Genomic DNA, 16,867 nt, shown 5'->3' on the forward strand with positions numbered 1-16,867 from the left:
TCAGTGCGATCCCTATCAAACTACCGATGGCATTTTTCACAGAATTAGAACAAAAAATTGCACAGTTTGTATGGAAACACAAAAGACCCTGAATAGCCAAAACAATCTTGAGAAAGAAAAACAGAGCTAGAGGAATCAGGCTCCCTGACTTCAGACTATACTACAAAGCTACAGTAATCAAGACAGTATGGTACTGGCACAAAAACAGAAATACAAATCAATGGAGCAGGATAGAAAGCCCAGAGATAAACCCACGCACATATGGTCATGTTATTTTTGATAAAGGAGGTAAGAATATACATTGGCGAACAGACAGTCTCTTCAATGAGTGGTGCTGGGAAAATGGACAACTACATGTAAAAGAATGAAGTTAGAGCACTGCCTAAAACCATACATAAAAATAAGCTCAAAATGGATTAAAGAGCTAAATGTAAGGCCAGACACTATAAAACTCTAGAGGAAGACATGGGCAGAACACTCTATGACATAAATCACAGTAAGATCCTTTTTGATCCACCTTGTAGAGAAATAGAAATAAAACCAAAAATAAACAAGTGGGACCTAACGAAACTTAAAAGCTTTTGCACAGCAAAGGAAAACATAAGCAAGACAAAAAGACAGTCCTCAGAACGGGAGAAAATATTTGCAAATGAAGCAACTGACAAAGCACTAATCTCCAAAATTTACAATCAGGTCATGCAATCAATATCAAAAAAACAAACAACCCGGTCCAAAAATGGGTAGAAGACCTAAATAGACATTTCTCTAAAAAAGATACACAGATTGCCAACAAACACATGAAAGGGTGCTCAACATCACTAATCATTAGAGAAATGCAAATCAAAACTACTGTGAGGTATCACCTCACACCAGTCAGAATGGCCATTGGCAAGAAATCTACAAACAGTAAATGATGGAGAGGGTTTGGAGAAAAGGGAACCCTCTTGCACTGTTGGTGGGAATGTAAATTGATACATCCAGTATGGAGAACAGTATGGAGGTTCCTTAAAAAATTAAAAATAGAACTACCATACAACCCAGCAATCCCACTACTGGGCATGTACCCTGAGAAAACCATAATTCAAAAGGAGTCATGTACCACAATGTTCATTGCAGCTCTATTTACAATAGCCAGGACGTGGAAGCAACCTAAGTGTCCATCGACAGATGAATGGATATAGAAGATGTGGCACATATATACAATGGAATATTACTCAGCCATAAAAAGAAACGAAATTGAGTTATTTGTAGTGAGGTGAATGGACCTAGAGTCTGTCATACAGAGTGAAGTAAGAAAGAGAAAAACAAATACCGTATGCTAACACATATAGAATCTTAAAAAAAAAAAGTTACTGAAGAACTAGGGGAAGAACAGGAATAAAGACACAGACATAGAGAATGGACTTGAGGACATGGGGAGGGGGAAGGGTATGCTGAGATGAAGAGAGTGGCATGGACATATATACACTACCAAATCTAAAATAGATAGCTAGTGGGAAGCAGCCACATAGCACAGGGAGATCAGCTCCGTGCTTTGTGACCACCTAGAGTGGTGGGATAGGGAGGGTGGGAGGGAGACTCAAGAGGGAGGAGATTTGGGGATATATGTATCTGATTCACTTTGTTATAAAGCAGAAACACACTACTGTAAAGCAATTATACTCCAATAAAGATTTTAAAAAATAAACTGGGACTGTCCTTAGCAACCTGGGACTTAACGGTTTACTGTACATATGTGCAAATACAAAGTACCATGGGAATATCACAGATAATATATTATAAAATATAAAAATTAAGTACAAAAGTATAGGTAGTAATATAATATTGAAATGCTGAAGCTGTATTTAATTAAATAATGATAGCCGTAATACTTTTGATCTTACAGGAATGAAGGATACCTAAATGTCAGCTTAGCCTAATGAAAACATGGCAAAAGCCACAGTGGACAAAAATTTTAGAATTTTCAAATTGGATATGTAGGAGATCATGCCCAGAAATCGGGGAAATAGGGGGCAAAGTGCTCAGAGTGGCAATTAAGTTAATTGGAAAAGGTTTCATGAATAGGTTGTTTTGAGATGAATGTTAGGAGTAAGAATTTCTAAAGAGGAGGGGCAAATGGGCGTTCAGGAGATGAACGGAAGCCAAGGCCCAGTAAGTAGGATCTATCAAGTCCTTTGGGGAAGGCAGGTAGATTGGATTGACTGAAACAGGTGTGTGCTGTGTTTTGTTGTGGTAGTAAAGAGATTCAAATTTGAGGTATAAGGTATTTGTTAATGGCCTAGCTATTTACAAAGTGCTTTTAGGTGCTTCAGGAGATATAAAGATTTGTAAGTAATGTTCCTTGCCCTCCAGGAGCTTACTGTATCATGAGGACACAGCCCGGTACACATAACTTTTTTACTCAGCATGAAATGAAAGGGATTATTGGAATTGATTTGATGAAAATTGGCTAGCCTTGGGGTTTTATGTTGGAATTTGAGGTTCTGGCAATATATATTGAATTCAGAGTTCTGACTGAGAAGTACTATGTTTCATATTATTTGGCAGTTTTGTTTTATATAAGCAATAGAAAGTGTCCGACTGCTACCAGCAGAATGAGTGTGCTCAACATAATCCTATTTTGAATATAACCCTGGCTGTGATTTTATTATACCAGTATAAGGTATACATATTTGCTTATTTTTTAAGCTTTGGATAGATTTTAGAATTTTAAAAAGACATCGGTATTTTAGAATTTGGTGTTTTGTCATTTTTAAAATCCAGGAGATTAGCGAGGGGTGCATATTGGTACACAGTAGGCAGGGGCTAAGTGTTGGTGGACAAATGAGAGGCAATATAATGTAGCATGTAAGAGTGGATTCTGAATAAGGTTGTGTGGGTTCCAAAGCTGAACTTAATAAACTTATTATTATTTTTTTGAGTGTTCGCTATGCTTTGGTATTGTTCTAAGTGCTTTACAGATATTTCATTTAAGCCTTATAATAATCACATGAAGTAGGTACAGTTACTGTCCCCATTTTATAGATGAGGAAATGGGCTTTGAAAGCCATCATTATCATTATTGTCAGGGAATTTTGTGACATTTTTGGTAAACTAATGTTGAGTTTTTTCCTCTCTAGTGCATGATAGAATTATCAGGGAATACCAGTCAGGGTACGAATACATCTACATCAGCCTACAGTGATTTGAGAGATTTTTTTTTTTTTTTTTTGGCTGCGTTGGGTCTTCATTGCTGCCTGCGGGCTTTCTCTGGTTGCCGCGAGTGGGGCCTACTCTTTGTTGCGATGCGTGGGCTTCTCATTGAGGTGGCTTCTCTTGTTGAGGAGCACAGGTTCTAGGTGCATGGGCTTCAGTAGTTGTGGCACGCAGCCTCAGTAGTTGTGGCGCGCAGGCTCTAGAACGCAGGCTCAGTAGTTGTGGCGCCCGGGCGTAGCTGCTCCGTGGCATGTGGTATCTTCCCGGACCAGGGCTTGAACCCGTGTCCCCTGCATTGCAGGCAGATTCTTAACCACTGTACCACCAGGGAAGTCCTGAAAGTTTTTAAAAGGCCCAAATTTCTTAGAGTATTGACTGAAGAGCTACCCCATTCTCCTTTAAGATCCATTTAATAAAATGTACAAAAGAATTAAGGTTTGTAGACATTTAAAATAAATCCCCCAACATTCTTAGTATGATTTAAGAACTAAGAAAGAGAAAAAAAAAAACCTTAATATATCAACTGAATTTTAGCAAACATTTACATAATTACTACTATATGCTAGGCCCATTCTAAGCACTTTACAGACATTAAGTTGTTTAATTTCTGTGGCAATCTGGTGATGATTATACCTATATAAATCTTCCTGTTACAGATAAGAAAATTAAGGCAAAGAGAGATTGAGTCATTTGCCTAAGATTACACAGCTAGTGAGTGGCAGATGCAGATTTCAAACCCTGGCAGTTTGGCTCCACAGTCTGAGCTCCTAACCACTATGCTTGCTATTTTTATTTTTATAGGGAGCATGACCTGTTGAATGTTAAAATGCAGGTGAGTATGACAATGTTACAGATCACAAATATATTGTTACTGTGTTATACTTAAAAAAGGAGAAAAATTAGAATTTGCTTTTTAGAATTTAACCTGCCTTTAGCTCTGAGTTGTTTGGTGGAAGAGAAGGCAACTGACATCTATTAAGTTAGAATCTCTATGTTAGGTATTTGTATTAGGTGCTATACGTATCATCTTACTCAGTGCTTAAAGCAAACCTGGAATATGACCTCTGATATTTTCATTTTATAAACAAGACCATGAATACTCTGATTGTATTCAGAATGGCCAGAGTTATGGATGCAAGCCCCTGTGTGACTCTAAAACATTCTACTACAATACTCTGCTTCCCAAGGAAATGTGAAAACTCAAATTTGATTTGCCAGATAAACTACCTGTTCTTTTGAAATGTCAGTTCAAGAAATAATAAAACATTTTATTAACTAAAAAGTCTTCTAGAACTTGATAACAGAAAGGAAGCAAAAACATCCTAAATATGATGATTGTCATGACAACAGGGGCCACTAAATGGACATTAGATTTTTCTCTGCCTTTCTGAGGATGTGCAGGCCTGTTTACAAATGATTGCCTGCACATGAGGGTGATCATGCAACCAGTTTGAAATTACATTAGAGCTAGCGCTATTAAATTATTAAGAATTAACCAGATTTATTGCATCTAGGTAAGTATTTTCTTTACTCATTCTAGGAGGCTACATATTGTTGTTATTATATCAGTACTTAAGATGTTTTGGGGACACTTTTAAAGTTCTCTTTAAATTTCATCTTTCTATGCTTTTGAGTAGATAATATGGTACAAAGTTCAGAAACGATGAAAAGATACACAGTGCAACTCTCACCCCCAGCTACCCAGTTCTTCCTAACTGGAAGTGACCAGTATTACTGGGGAAGTACTCCTTTGAAACTGTCTTCCAAATTTTTGAATACCTGAAATTGGGATGTGTCTGACAAATGATGGCAGACTTTATTTTTTTAGAGTCAGAATTCATTTGTAGTCTGGCCAATAAAGGGTTCACCAGTCTGCGTAATTTTTTAAAAATCAAAAGCAAGGGGTGTCTGTAAGGTAGTGAGACTTGTGTAACTCATAAGTTGGCTTAAAGCCAGTGGTCAGAGTTGCAGTGCTAGTAGCATTATAGAAAAAAATTTGTAGCTGGATTGAGGTAATTGACAGACTGCACATTTAAAGTATGTGATTTGGTAAAATTGGACATACACACCTGTAAAACCATCACCCCATCAAGATAGTGGACATATCCACCACCCCCAGAAGCTTCTTCATGCCCTTTTGTAGTCCCATCACTGTCTTGCCTCTTTCCACTGTCCTTAGGCAACCAATGATCTGCTTTGTGTCCCCATAAATTAACTATGCACCTGGTGATGGACATTTGAGTTTCCAGTTTGGGGCTATTACACATAACGCTGCTATGAGCATTTGTGTAGACATATGCTTTCATTTTTCTTGAGTAAGTATGTAGGAGTGAAATGGATGGGTTGTAAGATTTTGCCAAACTGTTTCAGAAGGTGGTTGTACTGTTTGACATTCTTACCAGCAATGTGGATGTTTTTGTTGCACAACATCCTTGCCAACAAGGATATATGGCCATTCTTTTGGAATCTCATTGTATTCCCCCCGCCTTCCAACTGTGAAAAGGAAGGAATTTTACTTTTTTTTTTTTTGAGCAGTTTTAGGTTTACAGGAAAATTGATGATAAAGTACAGAATTCCCATTTACCTCCTCACCCCTCCCAGTTTTCCCTATGATTAACATTTTGCATTAGTGTGATATTGATACATTTGATGAGCCTGTATTGATGTATTCTTTTTTTTTTTTTTTGCGGTACGCGGGCCTCTCACTGTTGTGGCTTCTCCCGTTGCGGAGCACAGGCTCCGGACGCACAGGCTCAGCGGCCATGGCTCACGGGCCCAGCCGCTCCGCGGCATGTGGGATCTTCCCAGACCGGGGCACGAACCCACGTCCCCTGCATCGGCAGGCGGACTCTCAACCACTGCGCCACCAGGGAAGCCCTGATGTATTCTTTTTAAAAAAATATTTATTTATTTATTTGTTTGTTTATATTTGGCTGTGCCGGGTCTTAGTTGCAACATGTGCGGGATCTTTCGTTGCGGTATGTGGCATCTTTAGTTGTGGCATGAGGGTTCTAGTTCCCTGACCAGGGATCGAACCCGGGCCCCCTGCATTGTGGAGTCTTAACCACTGGACCACCTGGGAAGTCCCGATACATTCTTATTCATTGAAGTCCATAGTTTACATTGGAGTTCACTCTTTGTGTTATATATTGAATGAGTCCTGACAAATTTATAATGACATATATCTACTATTATTAAAATACCCTATAGAATCTTCTGTGGCCTAAAAATCTTCTGTGGTGTGATGTGTGTGAATTGGAGAGTGCAAATTTAAGGCAATAGCCAAGTGGACCTTACTTTTTACTTTGTACCTGGCCCTCTTGGGTTTCCTCTGTCTACATATGCCCATAGTTTCCTAGTCAGCCAGGGATTTGTACAGTTCATCCAGCACTTCTGTGGCTCTCTCATTTTCAAGATCTTCACATTAAATTTTTGACTGGTCTGACTTTGCCCCCAGCTGAGACCCTTTCCTCCTTCTCCTAGCAGAGCTACTGGTTTTCTCTGTTCATTTTTACCCTGTTTTTTCCTTTTATTGACAGTGTCACTTAGCTTGACTTCTCGTCTTTCACACCAAGTCAAGTCAAGCCCTTTAGCAGGAGTTGCTGAATTTCAGGGCCAGCTCTGCCCTGTTGAAAGTTCTTATGTAGACCAAACTGGGTTAGTGTTGGGAATCTGCTGACTCCCACTGCTTTACCTGAAGTTCTGGTAGTTTTCCCTGAATAAATACTTCTCAATTTGTTGTTTATCTTTTGGCAATTTCCAGATCCCTGAAATAGTAATTTTTGGCAATTTGTCCAGTTTTATTCTTATTTTTGGGGAAGAGGATTTGCTGACCTTTTTATTCCGCATTAACTGGAAGTCCAAGCTCTTTTTATTTTGTCTTCAAAATATACCATGAATCCTTTTTTTTCCCTCCATCTTGCCTGCTGCCATATTATTCTAAACACTTTAATATACCATCATCTCCTTCTGGACCTTAAGTAACCTTATAACGGTATTTGCTGCTTCTGTTTCTCTTACAGTTCATTCTTTAAATAATTTTTTGAGTTTGGGGATGCTTTAGATTTACAGGAAACTTTTGGATAGTTCAGAGGGTTCTTGTATTCTGCACCCAGTTTCCATATTGTTAACATCTTATGTTATTATGATACATTTGTCACAAGTAAGGGGTCAATATTGATACATCATTATTAATCTCATATTTTATTCAGATTTCGCTGCCCTTTCTCCATTCCAGGATCCCATCTAGGATGCCAGATTACATTTGGTTTTTATAATGCCTTAATTCCTCTGGATTGTAGTAGCTTCTCAAACATTCCTTGTTTTTAATGACCTTGACAGATTTGAAGAATATTGATCAGATATTTCATAGACTGTCTCTCAAATTTCATTTTGACTGGTATTTTCTCATATTACTTAGTTTATGAGTCCTTGGAGGAAGACCACAAAGGTAAAGTGCCATTTTCATCATATTTGATAACATCATATTAAACATTGAATATAAACTTGATTTATCACTGTAATGTTGACCTTGGCCACCTGGCTGAGGTAGTACTTGTTATATATCTGCACTGTAAAGTCATTCCTCCCCTCTTTTACAAATGAAAACACACTGTAAGCATTCTTTTTTGTTTGCTATTTTGCTCAACATATGTTTTTAACTTCAAGCATTGTTTGCTCAATATGAATAAATATCCATGTTTTGTTACATGTATCTGTAGTAATGCAAATGAACCAACTGAATAACATTCAGTGCCTGAATTTATAGTGTATCCATTCTATGAGTGATACACATTTTTTTTGGGGGGGGGGGTACGCGGGCCTCTCACTGTTGTGGCCTCTCCTGTTGCGGAGCACAGGCTCCGGATGCGCAGGCTCAACGGCCATGGCTTACGGTCCCAGCCGCTCCGCGGCATGTGGGATCTTCCTGGACCAGGGCACGAACCATGTCCCCTGCATCGGCAGGCGGACTCTCAACCACTGCACCACCAGGGAAGCCCGTGATACACATTTTGGCTGTTACATTCATTCAGCAGCCAATGTGATATTTATTTATTTATTTTTAATATTTATTTATTTATTTATTTATATTTATTTGGCTGCACGGGGTCTTTAGTTGTGGCACGCAGGATATTTTGTTGCTACATGCGAGATCTTTGTTGCGGCCTGCTGGATCTTTAGTTGTGGCATGTGGATCTAGTTCCCTGATCAGAGATCGAACCTGGGCCCCCTGCATTGGGAGCGTGGAGTCTTAACCACTGGACCACCAGGGAGGTCCCCCAATGTCATACTTAAAAACAAAACAAAAACAAATGCAACCAAACGAACAAAAAACCCCAAATCAAATCATATCTTATCTTTGCTTAAAACCACTTATTGGCTTTCTACTCTATTGTATATGATAGTCAAATTCCTTTATGAACTTTCTTGGTAGTGGCTGTAGCTTACATTTTCATTTTATTTCTTGCCACTTCCCCTTTGCTTTGTAAAGTACTGACCACACAGTCCTTCCTACAGTTCCTGGAGCATGCTAAGCTTTTTGGGCATTTGTGTGTGCTATTCTTTAGCCTTGAGAGTTTTCCCATTGACTCTTCTTCAGACTGATACCTTCTCAGTTTTTAGAGAGCTCACCTATTTACTCATTCACTGAGTTTGTTTTCTTCATTGGCACTTTGTATTCACTTGTATGTCTTCCTCATTAAAGTGTAAGCCCCAAGAGTACAGGGATTTTGTTTACTACCGTATATGTGGCACATAGTGAGTGGACGCTTAATAATTTTTTTTTTAAGACATGAGTGAATGGTAGTCCTCAAAGCATACGAAATGGAGGTATTTACAATGTTAGTAGATCATTTAAAATACAAAATAAAACCCTACATTTTAAAAGTAAATGGTTGCAGGACATCCCTGGTGATGCAGTGGTTAAGAATATGCCTGCCAATGCAGGGGACACAGATTAGAGCCTTGGTCCAGGAAGATCCCACATGCCGCGGAGCAACTAAGCCCATGCGCCACAACTACTGAGCCCGTGTGCCACAACTACTGAAGCCCGCGCGCCTGGAGCCCATGCTCCGTAACAAGAGAAGCCACCAACAATGAGAAGCCCACGCACTGCAATGAAGAGTAGCCCTCACTTGCCACAACTAGAGAAAGCCCGCACACAGCAACAAAGATCCAATGTAGCCAAAAAAAAAAAAAAAAAAAAAAAAGTTGCATTTGAAGGAAAGCACGGTGCAGGATCATTAAGTTTAGATTTGAGTCTTGTTGGGATTTTGCAAGAAGTAAGTGTTTTGGGCTGTTTCTTTGGTATTTTTAAAATTGTAGTAAAATAAAAATAACTTAAAATTTACTGTCTTCACTATTTTTTTAAGTGTACAGTGCAGTGGCATTAAATATATTAGCATTGTTGTACAACCATCACCACCGTCCTTTTCTAGAACTCTTTTCATCTTGCAAAACTGAAACTCTAGACCCATTAAACAACAACTCCTCCTTTACTTCTGACCCCAGCCCCTGACAACCACCTTTCTACTTTATGTCTGTATGAATTTGATTACTCTAGGTACCTCAAATAAGTAGAATCATACAGTATTTGTATTTTTGTTGGCTGGCTTATTTCACTTAGTAAAATGTCCTTAAAGTTTATCCATGTTGTAGCATATGTCAAAATCTACTTCCTTTTTAAGGCTGAATAATACTTCATTGTATACATATACACCATGTTTTGTTTATCCATTCATCTGTCAGTGAGTGCTTAGGTTGCTTTAACATTTTAGCTATTGTAAATAATGCTCCTATGAAAATGGAAGTACAAAAACCTGTTTGAGTCCCTGCTTTCAATTCTTTTGGGTATATACCCAGAAGTGGAATTGCTGGATCATATGGTAACTTAGTTTTTAATTTTTTGAGGAACCACCATACTGTTTTCCATAGTGACTGCACCATTTTACATTCCTACCAACAGTACACAAGAGTTGCAATTTCTCTACATCTTTGCCAACATTTATTATTTTCTTTTTTCTTGATAGTAACTATTGTAAGGGGTGTGAGATGGTGTTTCATTGTGGTTTTGATTTGCATTAGTTTCCCTAATGATTAGTGATATTGAGCATCTTTTCATATTCTTATTGGCCATTTGTATATCTTCTTTGAAGAAATGTCTATTCAAGTCCTTTGCCCACTTTTTAATCATGTTGTTTTTTTGTTGTTGAATTGTAAGAGTTCTTTATATATTTGGACGTTAACCTCTTATCAGATAAATGGTTTGCAAACATTTTCTCGCATTCCATGTATTACCTTTTCACCCTGCTGATTGTGTCCTTTGAGGCACAGAAGTTTAACATTTTTTAAACAGTTATGTTGAGGTGTAATTGATAAAAAAAATATAACTGCACATATTTAATGTATACAATTTTATGAGTTTGGACATATATGAACACCCATGATAACATCACCACTATCAGAGTAATAGACATATCCAACACCTCCCCCAAATTCCTTGTGTCCCCCTCCCCCCTTGTTTTTGGTGGTGGTAAGAGCACTTAACATATTTACCTCTTAAACAAAATTTTAAGTGCACGATACCATATTAATAACTTCAGGTGTTGTACAGCAAATCTCTAGAACTTAATCAGCATAACTGAAACTTTATGAACATTGAATAACAATGCCCCATTTCCACCACCTGCTGACCCCCCAACCCCACAACTATTTTATTCTCTGCTTCTATGAATTTGACTATTTTAGATACCTCATATAAGTGGAATCATGCGTTATTTTTCTTTCTATGACTGGATTGTTTCACTTAACATAGTGTCCTCCAGGTTCATCCATGAGATGTTTTAAATTTTGATGAACTTCAGTTTATCTATTTTTTCTTTTGTTGACTGTGCTTTTGGTGTCACATCCAAGACATTGTTGCAAAAATGAAGATTTCCCTCTAGATTTTCTTTTAAGGGTTTTATAGTTTTAGCTCTTACATTTAGGTTTATGATCCATTTTAAGGTAATTTTTGTATTTGGTGTAAAGTAAGGCTACTTTCTTTTTTTTTTTTTGCATGTGAATGTCTAGTTTTCCCATCACCAAATGTTTTAAAAACTGTTCTTTCCCTGTTACATAGTCTTGGCACCCTTGTAAAAAGTTATTTGACCAAATATACAAGGGTTTAATTCTGGACTCTATTCTATTGGTCTTTATGCCAGCACCACATGTTGTTTTGATTACTGTAACTTTGTAGTGCGTTTTGAAATCAGGAAGTGTGAGTCCTCCTATTTTGCTCTTTTTCAGGATTGTTTTGCCTATTTGGCATCCTTTGAGATTCCTTATGAACTTTTGGATGGGTTTTTCTATTTCCACAAAAACAAAAAATCGTTGGGATTTTTTTTTTTTTAAATAAGGACACTGAATTTTTTTATTTTTAAGATGTTGGGGGTAGGAGTTTATTAATTAATTAATTTATTTTTGCTGTGTTGGGTCTTCGCCTCTGTGCGAGGGCTTTCTCTAGTTGTGGCAAGCGGGGGCCACTCTGCATTGCGGTGCGCGGGCCTCTCACTATCGCAGCCTTTCTTGTTGCGGAGCACAGGCTCCAGACGCGCAGGCTCAGTAGTTGTGGCTCACGGGCCTAGTTGCTCCGCGGCATGTGGGATCCTCCCAGACCAGGGCTCGAACCCGTGTCCCCTGCATTAGCAGGCAGATTCTCAACCACTGTGCCACCAGGGAAGCCCCCATTGGGATTTTGATAAGGATTGCACTGAATATGTAGATCCCTTTGGATAGTATTGACATCTTAGTATTAAGTTTTCTCATTCGTGAACATGGGATGTGTTTCCATTTATTTATGTCTTTTTAATTTATTTCAGCAGCATTCGGTAGTTTTCATTGTATAAGTCTTTCACTGCTTTGGTTAAGTTAATTTCTAAGTATTTTATTCTTTTTGATGTTATTGTAAATGGAGTTTTCTTAATTTCATTTTCAGATTGTTCATAGTGTATAGAAATGTAACTGATTTTTGTGTGTTGATCTTGTATCCTGCAGTGTTGTTGAATTTGTTCATTAGCTCCAGCACTCTGTGTATGTTTGTGTGTGTGTGTGTGTGTACAGTCTTTAGGTATTTCTACATATAAGATCATGTCACCTTCAAACAGAGATCATTTTACTTATTTCATTCCAATTTGGAAGCCTGTTTCTTTTCATGCCTAATTGCTCTTACTACAACTTCCAGTGTGCTATGTTGAATAAAAGTGGCAAAGTGGGCATCTGTGTCTTGTTCCTAATCTGAACCAGGAAAAGCTAAGGGGAAATGCTTTCAGTCTTTCACAATTGAGTATGATGTTGGGTATAGGTTTTTCTTATATGATCTTTATTATGTTTAGGAAGTTTCCTTCTGTTGCTAGTTTGTTGAGTGTTTTTATCATGAAAGAGTATTGAATTTTGTTAAATGCTTTTTCTGCATCAGTTGAGATGATTGTGTGTTTTTTCCCCTTCCTTCCACTGATATAATATATTACATTGACTTTTCATGTGTTGAACCATCCTGCCTTTTAATAATCCATCCCACTTGGTTGTGATGAATACTCCTTTTAATATGTTGCTTAGTTTGGTTTCCTAGTACTTTGTTGAGGATTTTTGCATCAGTATTCATAAGAGATAATTGGTCTATAGTTTTCCTGTAATGGCTTTGTCTGGTTTTGGTATCAGGGTAATATTGGCCTCATCCAGTGAGTTAGGAAGTGTTCCTTCCATCTGGTTCTGGGCTTTTCTGTTTTTTATAAATTTATTTATTTATTTTATTTTTGGTTGCATTGGGTCTTCATTGCTGTGCGTGGGCTTTCTCTAGTTGCGGCGAGTGGGGGCTACTCTTCATTGCAGTGCATGGGCTTCTCATTGCGGTGGCTTCTCTTGTTGCGGAGCACAGGCTCTCAGCATGCAGGCTTCAGTAGTTGCAGCACATGGGCTCAGTAGTTGTGGCTCGCAGGCTCTAGAGCACAGGCTCAGTAGTTGTGGTGCATGGGCTTAGTTGCTCCGCGGCATATGGGATCTTCCCGGACCAGGGCTCAAACCTGTGTCCCCTGCATTGGCAGGCAGATTCTTAACCACTGTGCCACCAGGGAAGTCCCTGGGCTTCTCTTGTTTGGAGGGTTTTTTTTTTTTTTTGGGTTTTTGTTTTGTTTTGTTTTTTGTTTTTGGCAGTGCCACATGGCATGTGGGATCTTAGTTCCCCACCCAGGGATCAAACCCTTGCACCCCCTGCAGTGCAAGCATGCAGTCCTGACCACTGGACTGCCAGGGAATTCCCTGATCCTTTTTATTTCTGTAATGTTCCCTCTTTCATTTTTGATTCTAGTTATTCGAATCTTTTCTTTTTTCTTAGTCTAGCTAAAGATTTGTCCATTTTGTTGATCTTTTCGGAGTATCAACTCTTGGTTTTATTGATTTTTCTCTGTTGTTTATCTCTTCTCTATTTTGCTTCTCTCTGCTCTGATCTTTATTATTTCTTTCCTTTTGCTAGCTTTAGGTTTAGTTGTTCTTTTTCTAGTTCCTCAGGATGTAGAGTTAGGTCGTTGATTTGAAATCTTTTCTATTTTTAAAAAAATTTATTTATTTATTTATTTAATTTTTGGCTGTGTTGGGTCTTTGTTGCTCGGCGAGTGTGGGCTACTCTTTGTTGCGGTCTGCGGGCTTCTCACTGTGGTGGCTTCTCTTGTTGTGGAGCACGGGCTCTAGGCGCATGGGCTTCATTAGTTGCAGAATGCAGGCTCAGTAGTTGTGGCTCGTGGGCTCTAGAGCACAGGCTCAGTAGTTTTGGTGCACAGGCTTAGTTGCTCCGTGGCATGTGGGATCTTCCCAGACCAGGGATGGAACCCGTGTCCCCTGCATTAGCAGGTGGATTCTTAACCACTGCACCACCAGGGAAGTCCCTTGAAATCTTTTTTTTTAATGTATGCGTTTACAGCTATAAATTTCTCCCTTAGCATTGCTTTTACTGCATCCCAAAAGTGTTGGTATGTTGTGTTTTTATTTTCACTTGTTTCTGGATATTTTCTAATTTCCCTTATGATTTCTCCTTTGACTTCTTTGGCTGATTAAGAGTTTGCTGTTTAATTTCTACATATTTGTGACTTCTCCAGTTTTCCTTCTGCTATTGATTTCTAGTTTCATTCATTGTGCTTGGAAAAAATATTTTGAGTTCAATCTTACTAAATTTTTAAGACTTTTTTGTGGCCTAACATATGATCTATCCTAGAGAATATTCCATGTGGAGTTGAGAAGAATATATATTCTGTTTTGGGGTGGAGTGTTCTGTATATGTCTTTTAGGTTTAATTGCTCTTAGTGTTGTCTAAGTCTTCTGTTTGCTTATTGATCTGTGTGGTCGTTCTATCCATTATTGAAAGTGGGGTATTGAGTGAACTGTTGTTATTGTTTAAGAATGTCAATTTTTTTCTTCAGTTCTATCAGTTTGCTTTATATATTTTGGAGCTCTGATGTTTATCATTGTTATATCTTTTTCATGAATTGACCCTTTTGTTAGTGTTTAATGTTCTTTTTTGTCTCTTGTAACAATTTTTGACTTACAGTCTATTCTGTTTGATATTAGTATAGCCACTCTGGTTTTCTTCTGTTTCTATTTGCATGGAATATCTTTTTCTGTCCTTTCACATTAAAGCTATTGTGTCGTTAGATCTAAAGCGAGTCTCTTGTAGACAGCATACAGGAGCATCATGCTTTTTAAATTCGTTCTGCCAATCTGTGCCTGTTGACTGGAATGCTTAATTACTTTACAGATAAAGTAATTACTGATAGAGAAGGCATTTTATTTGTTTTTTGTATTTTTGTATTTTTTTGTCCCTCATTTCCTCCATCTCTGCCTATCTTTGTGTTTAGTTGATTTTTCTGTAGTGACGCAGTTTGATTTTTCTCACCTTTTTTTAAAATCTATATTCTGTTTTGTTGTGTGTGTGTGTGTGTGTGTGTGTGTGTACACACACACACATGAGGTTGCATATAACATCCTAAAGTTATAACAGTTTGTTTTGAATTGAAATCAACTTAATTTCAATCACATATGAAAACTCTATTTCTATATAGCTCTGTTCATCCCTGTTTATTGTTAGTGTCACAAATTACATTTTTATGCATTGTGTTCCTATTAACGTAGATTTAAAATTATTTTTGTGCATTTGTCTTTTATATCCTGTAGAAAATAAAAAGTGAAGTTACAGACCAATATTGCAGTAATGCCGGTTTTTATATTTGCCCATGTATTTACCTTTACGGGCGGTCTTTATCTTCATATATCTTAGAGTTACTGTCTAGTGTTTTTTCATTTGAACATGAAGAAATTCCATAGCATTTCTTGTAGGGCAGTACTAATAGTAATGAACTTCCTTAGCTCTTGGTAGATACAGAATTCTTCGTTGGCATTTTTTTTCTTTTAGCACTTTTAATGTATTATCCCACGGCCTTGTGGCCTCCACAGTTTCTACTGATAATCTTTTTGAGGATCTACATAATGAGTCACTTTTCTCTAGCTGCTTTCAAGATTCTCTCTGTCTTTCAACAGTTTGATTATATTGTGTCTTGGTGTAGACCTGCCTGGGTTTGTCCTACTTGGAATTTATTGAACTCCTTGGATTTGTAAATTCGTGTCTTCTGTCACATTTGGCAAGTTTTTGGCCATTACTTCTTCAGGTAATCTCTCTGCCCCTTTCACTCTCTTCTTCTCAGACTCCTATAATGTTTATATTGATATATTGGTCTGCTTGATGGTGTCCCATAAGTTCCTTAGGCTCTGTTCACTTTTCTTTATTATATTTTTCTATTCCTCAGCCTTGATAATTTCAAATATTCTATATTTAAGTTTGCTGATTTGTCTTTATACTCAAGTCTACTGTTGAACCCCTTTATTTTATTCTTCAGCTCTGGAATTTCTGTTTGGTTCCCTTTTGTAATTTCTTTTTGTTGATAATGTAATTTTGTTTATATATTGTTTTCCTTGTTTCTTTTTTTCTTTGTGTTTTCTTTTAGCTTTTTAAACATATTTAGGACAGTTGTTTTAAAGTCTTTATCCAGTAAGTTCCTCACCTATGCTTCTCTAGGGCTGGTTTTCCCACCTTATTTTTCTTCCTTTGAATGGGCCATGTTCTCCTGTTTTTTGTTTTTTGTATGCTTTGTCATTTTTTGTTGAAAATTAATCATTTGAAAAAATGATCACTTCTCCCTGCCTTTGCAGACTTGTTCTGTGTTTATCAGACCAGTCTTTCACTAATAAGCCGAGTGTGCTTTGGGGCTTAGGATCAGCCCAGTGTGAAGGCTTTTTGTCTTCTCAGGCCTTTTCTGGGCATACCTTTTGCTAAATCTCCATGTGACTTCTTCAGTTTCCCCATATCCACAACTGCCCTTTTTTTAAAAATGCTGATCCCAGTCTCTCTACCATTAACCTCCATTGGAGGTTAATGGGGTCCCACTGTCCTGCACCTTGTACCCCAAACTCTGACCTTTCTGCTATATCTGACACTCCTTTTTTTTTTTTTTTTTTTTTTTTTGCTGTACGCGGGCCTCTCACTGCCGTGGCCTCTCCCGTTGCGGAGCACAGGCTCCGGACACACAGGCTCCACGGCCATGGCTCGCGGGCCCAGCCGCTCCGTGGCATGTGGGATCCTCCGGGATAGGGG

At 38.1% G+C, this 16,867-nt stretch overlaps 1 protein-coding gene across 4 annotated transcripts in view; it reads left to right on the forward strand.

The window, feature by feature from the left end:
• Window positions 1-16,867, forward strand: part of MAP3K2 (mitogen-activated protein kinase kinase kinase 2) — a 93,251-nt gene that overhangs the window by 16,349 nt on the left and 60,035 nt on the right. The window contains exons 2-3 of one of the 4 annotated variants that reach the window (XM_081243119.1): window positions 3,997-4,027; window positions 7,616-7,645. The exons of 1 other annotated variant lie outside the window; for it this stretch is intronic. The gene's annotated coding sequence lies outside the window, so the exon portion shown is untranslated. The remainder of the gene's footprint in view (window positions 1-3,996; window positions 4,028-7,615; window positions 7,646-16,867) is intronic. 2 more of the 4 variants (XM_081243120.1, XM_081243121.1) reach the window with 2 other exon arrangements.

Source organism: Mesoplodon bidens (assembly GCF_964165515.1).
Source record: "Mesoplodon bidens genome assembly, chromosome: 8".
Classification (NCBI taxonomy): domain Eukaryota; kingdom Metazoa; phylum Chordata; class Mammalia; order Artiodactyla; family Ziphiidae; genus Mesoplodon; species Mesoplodon bidens.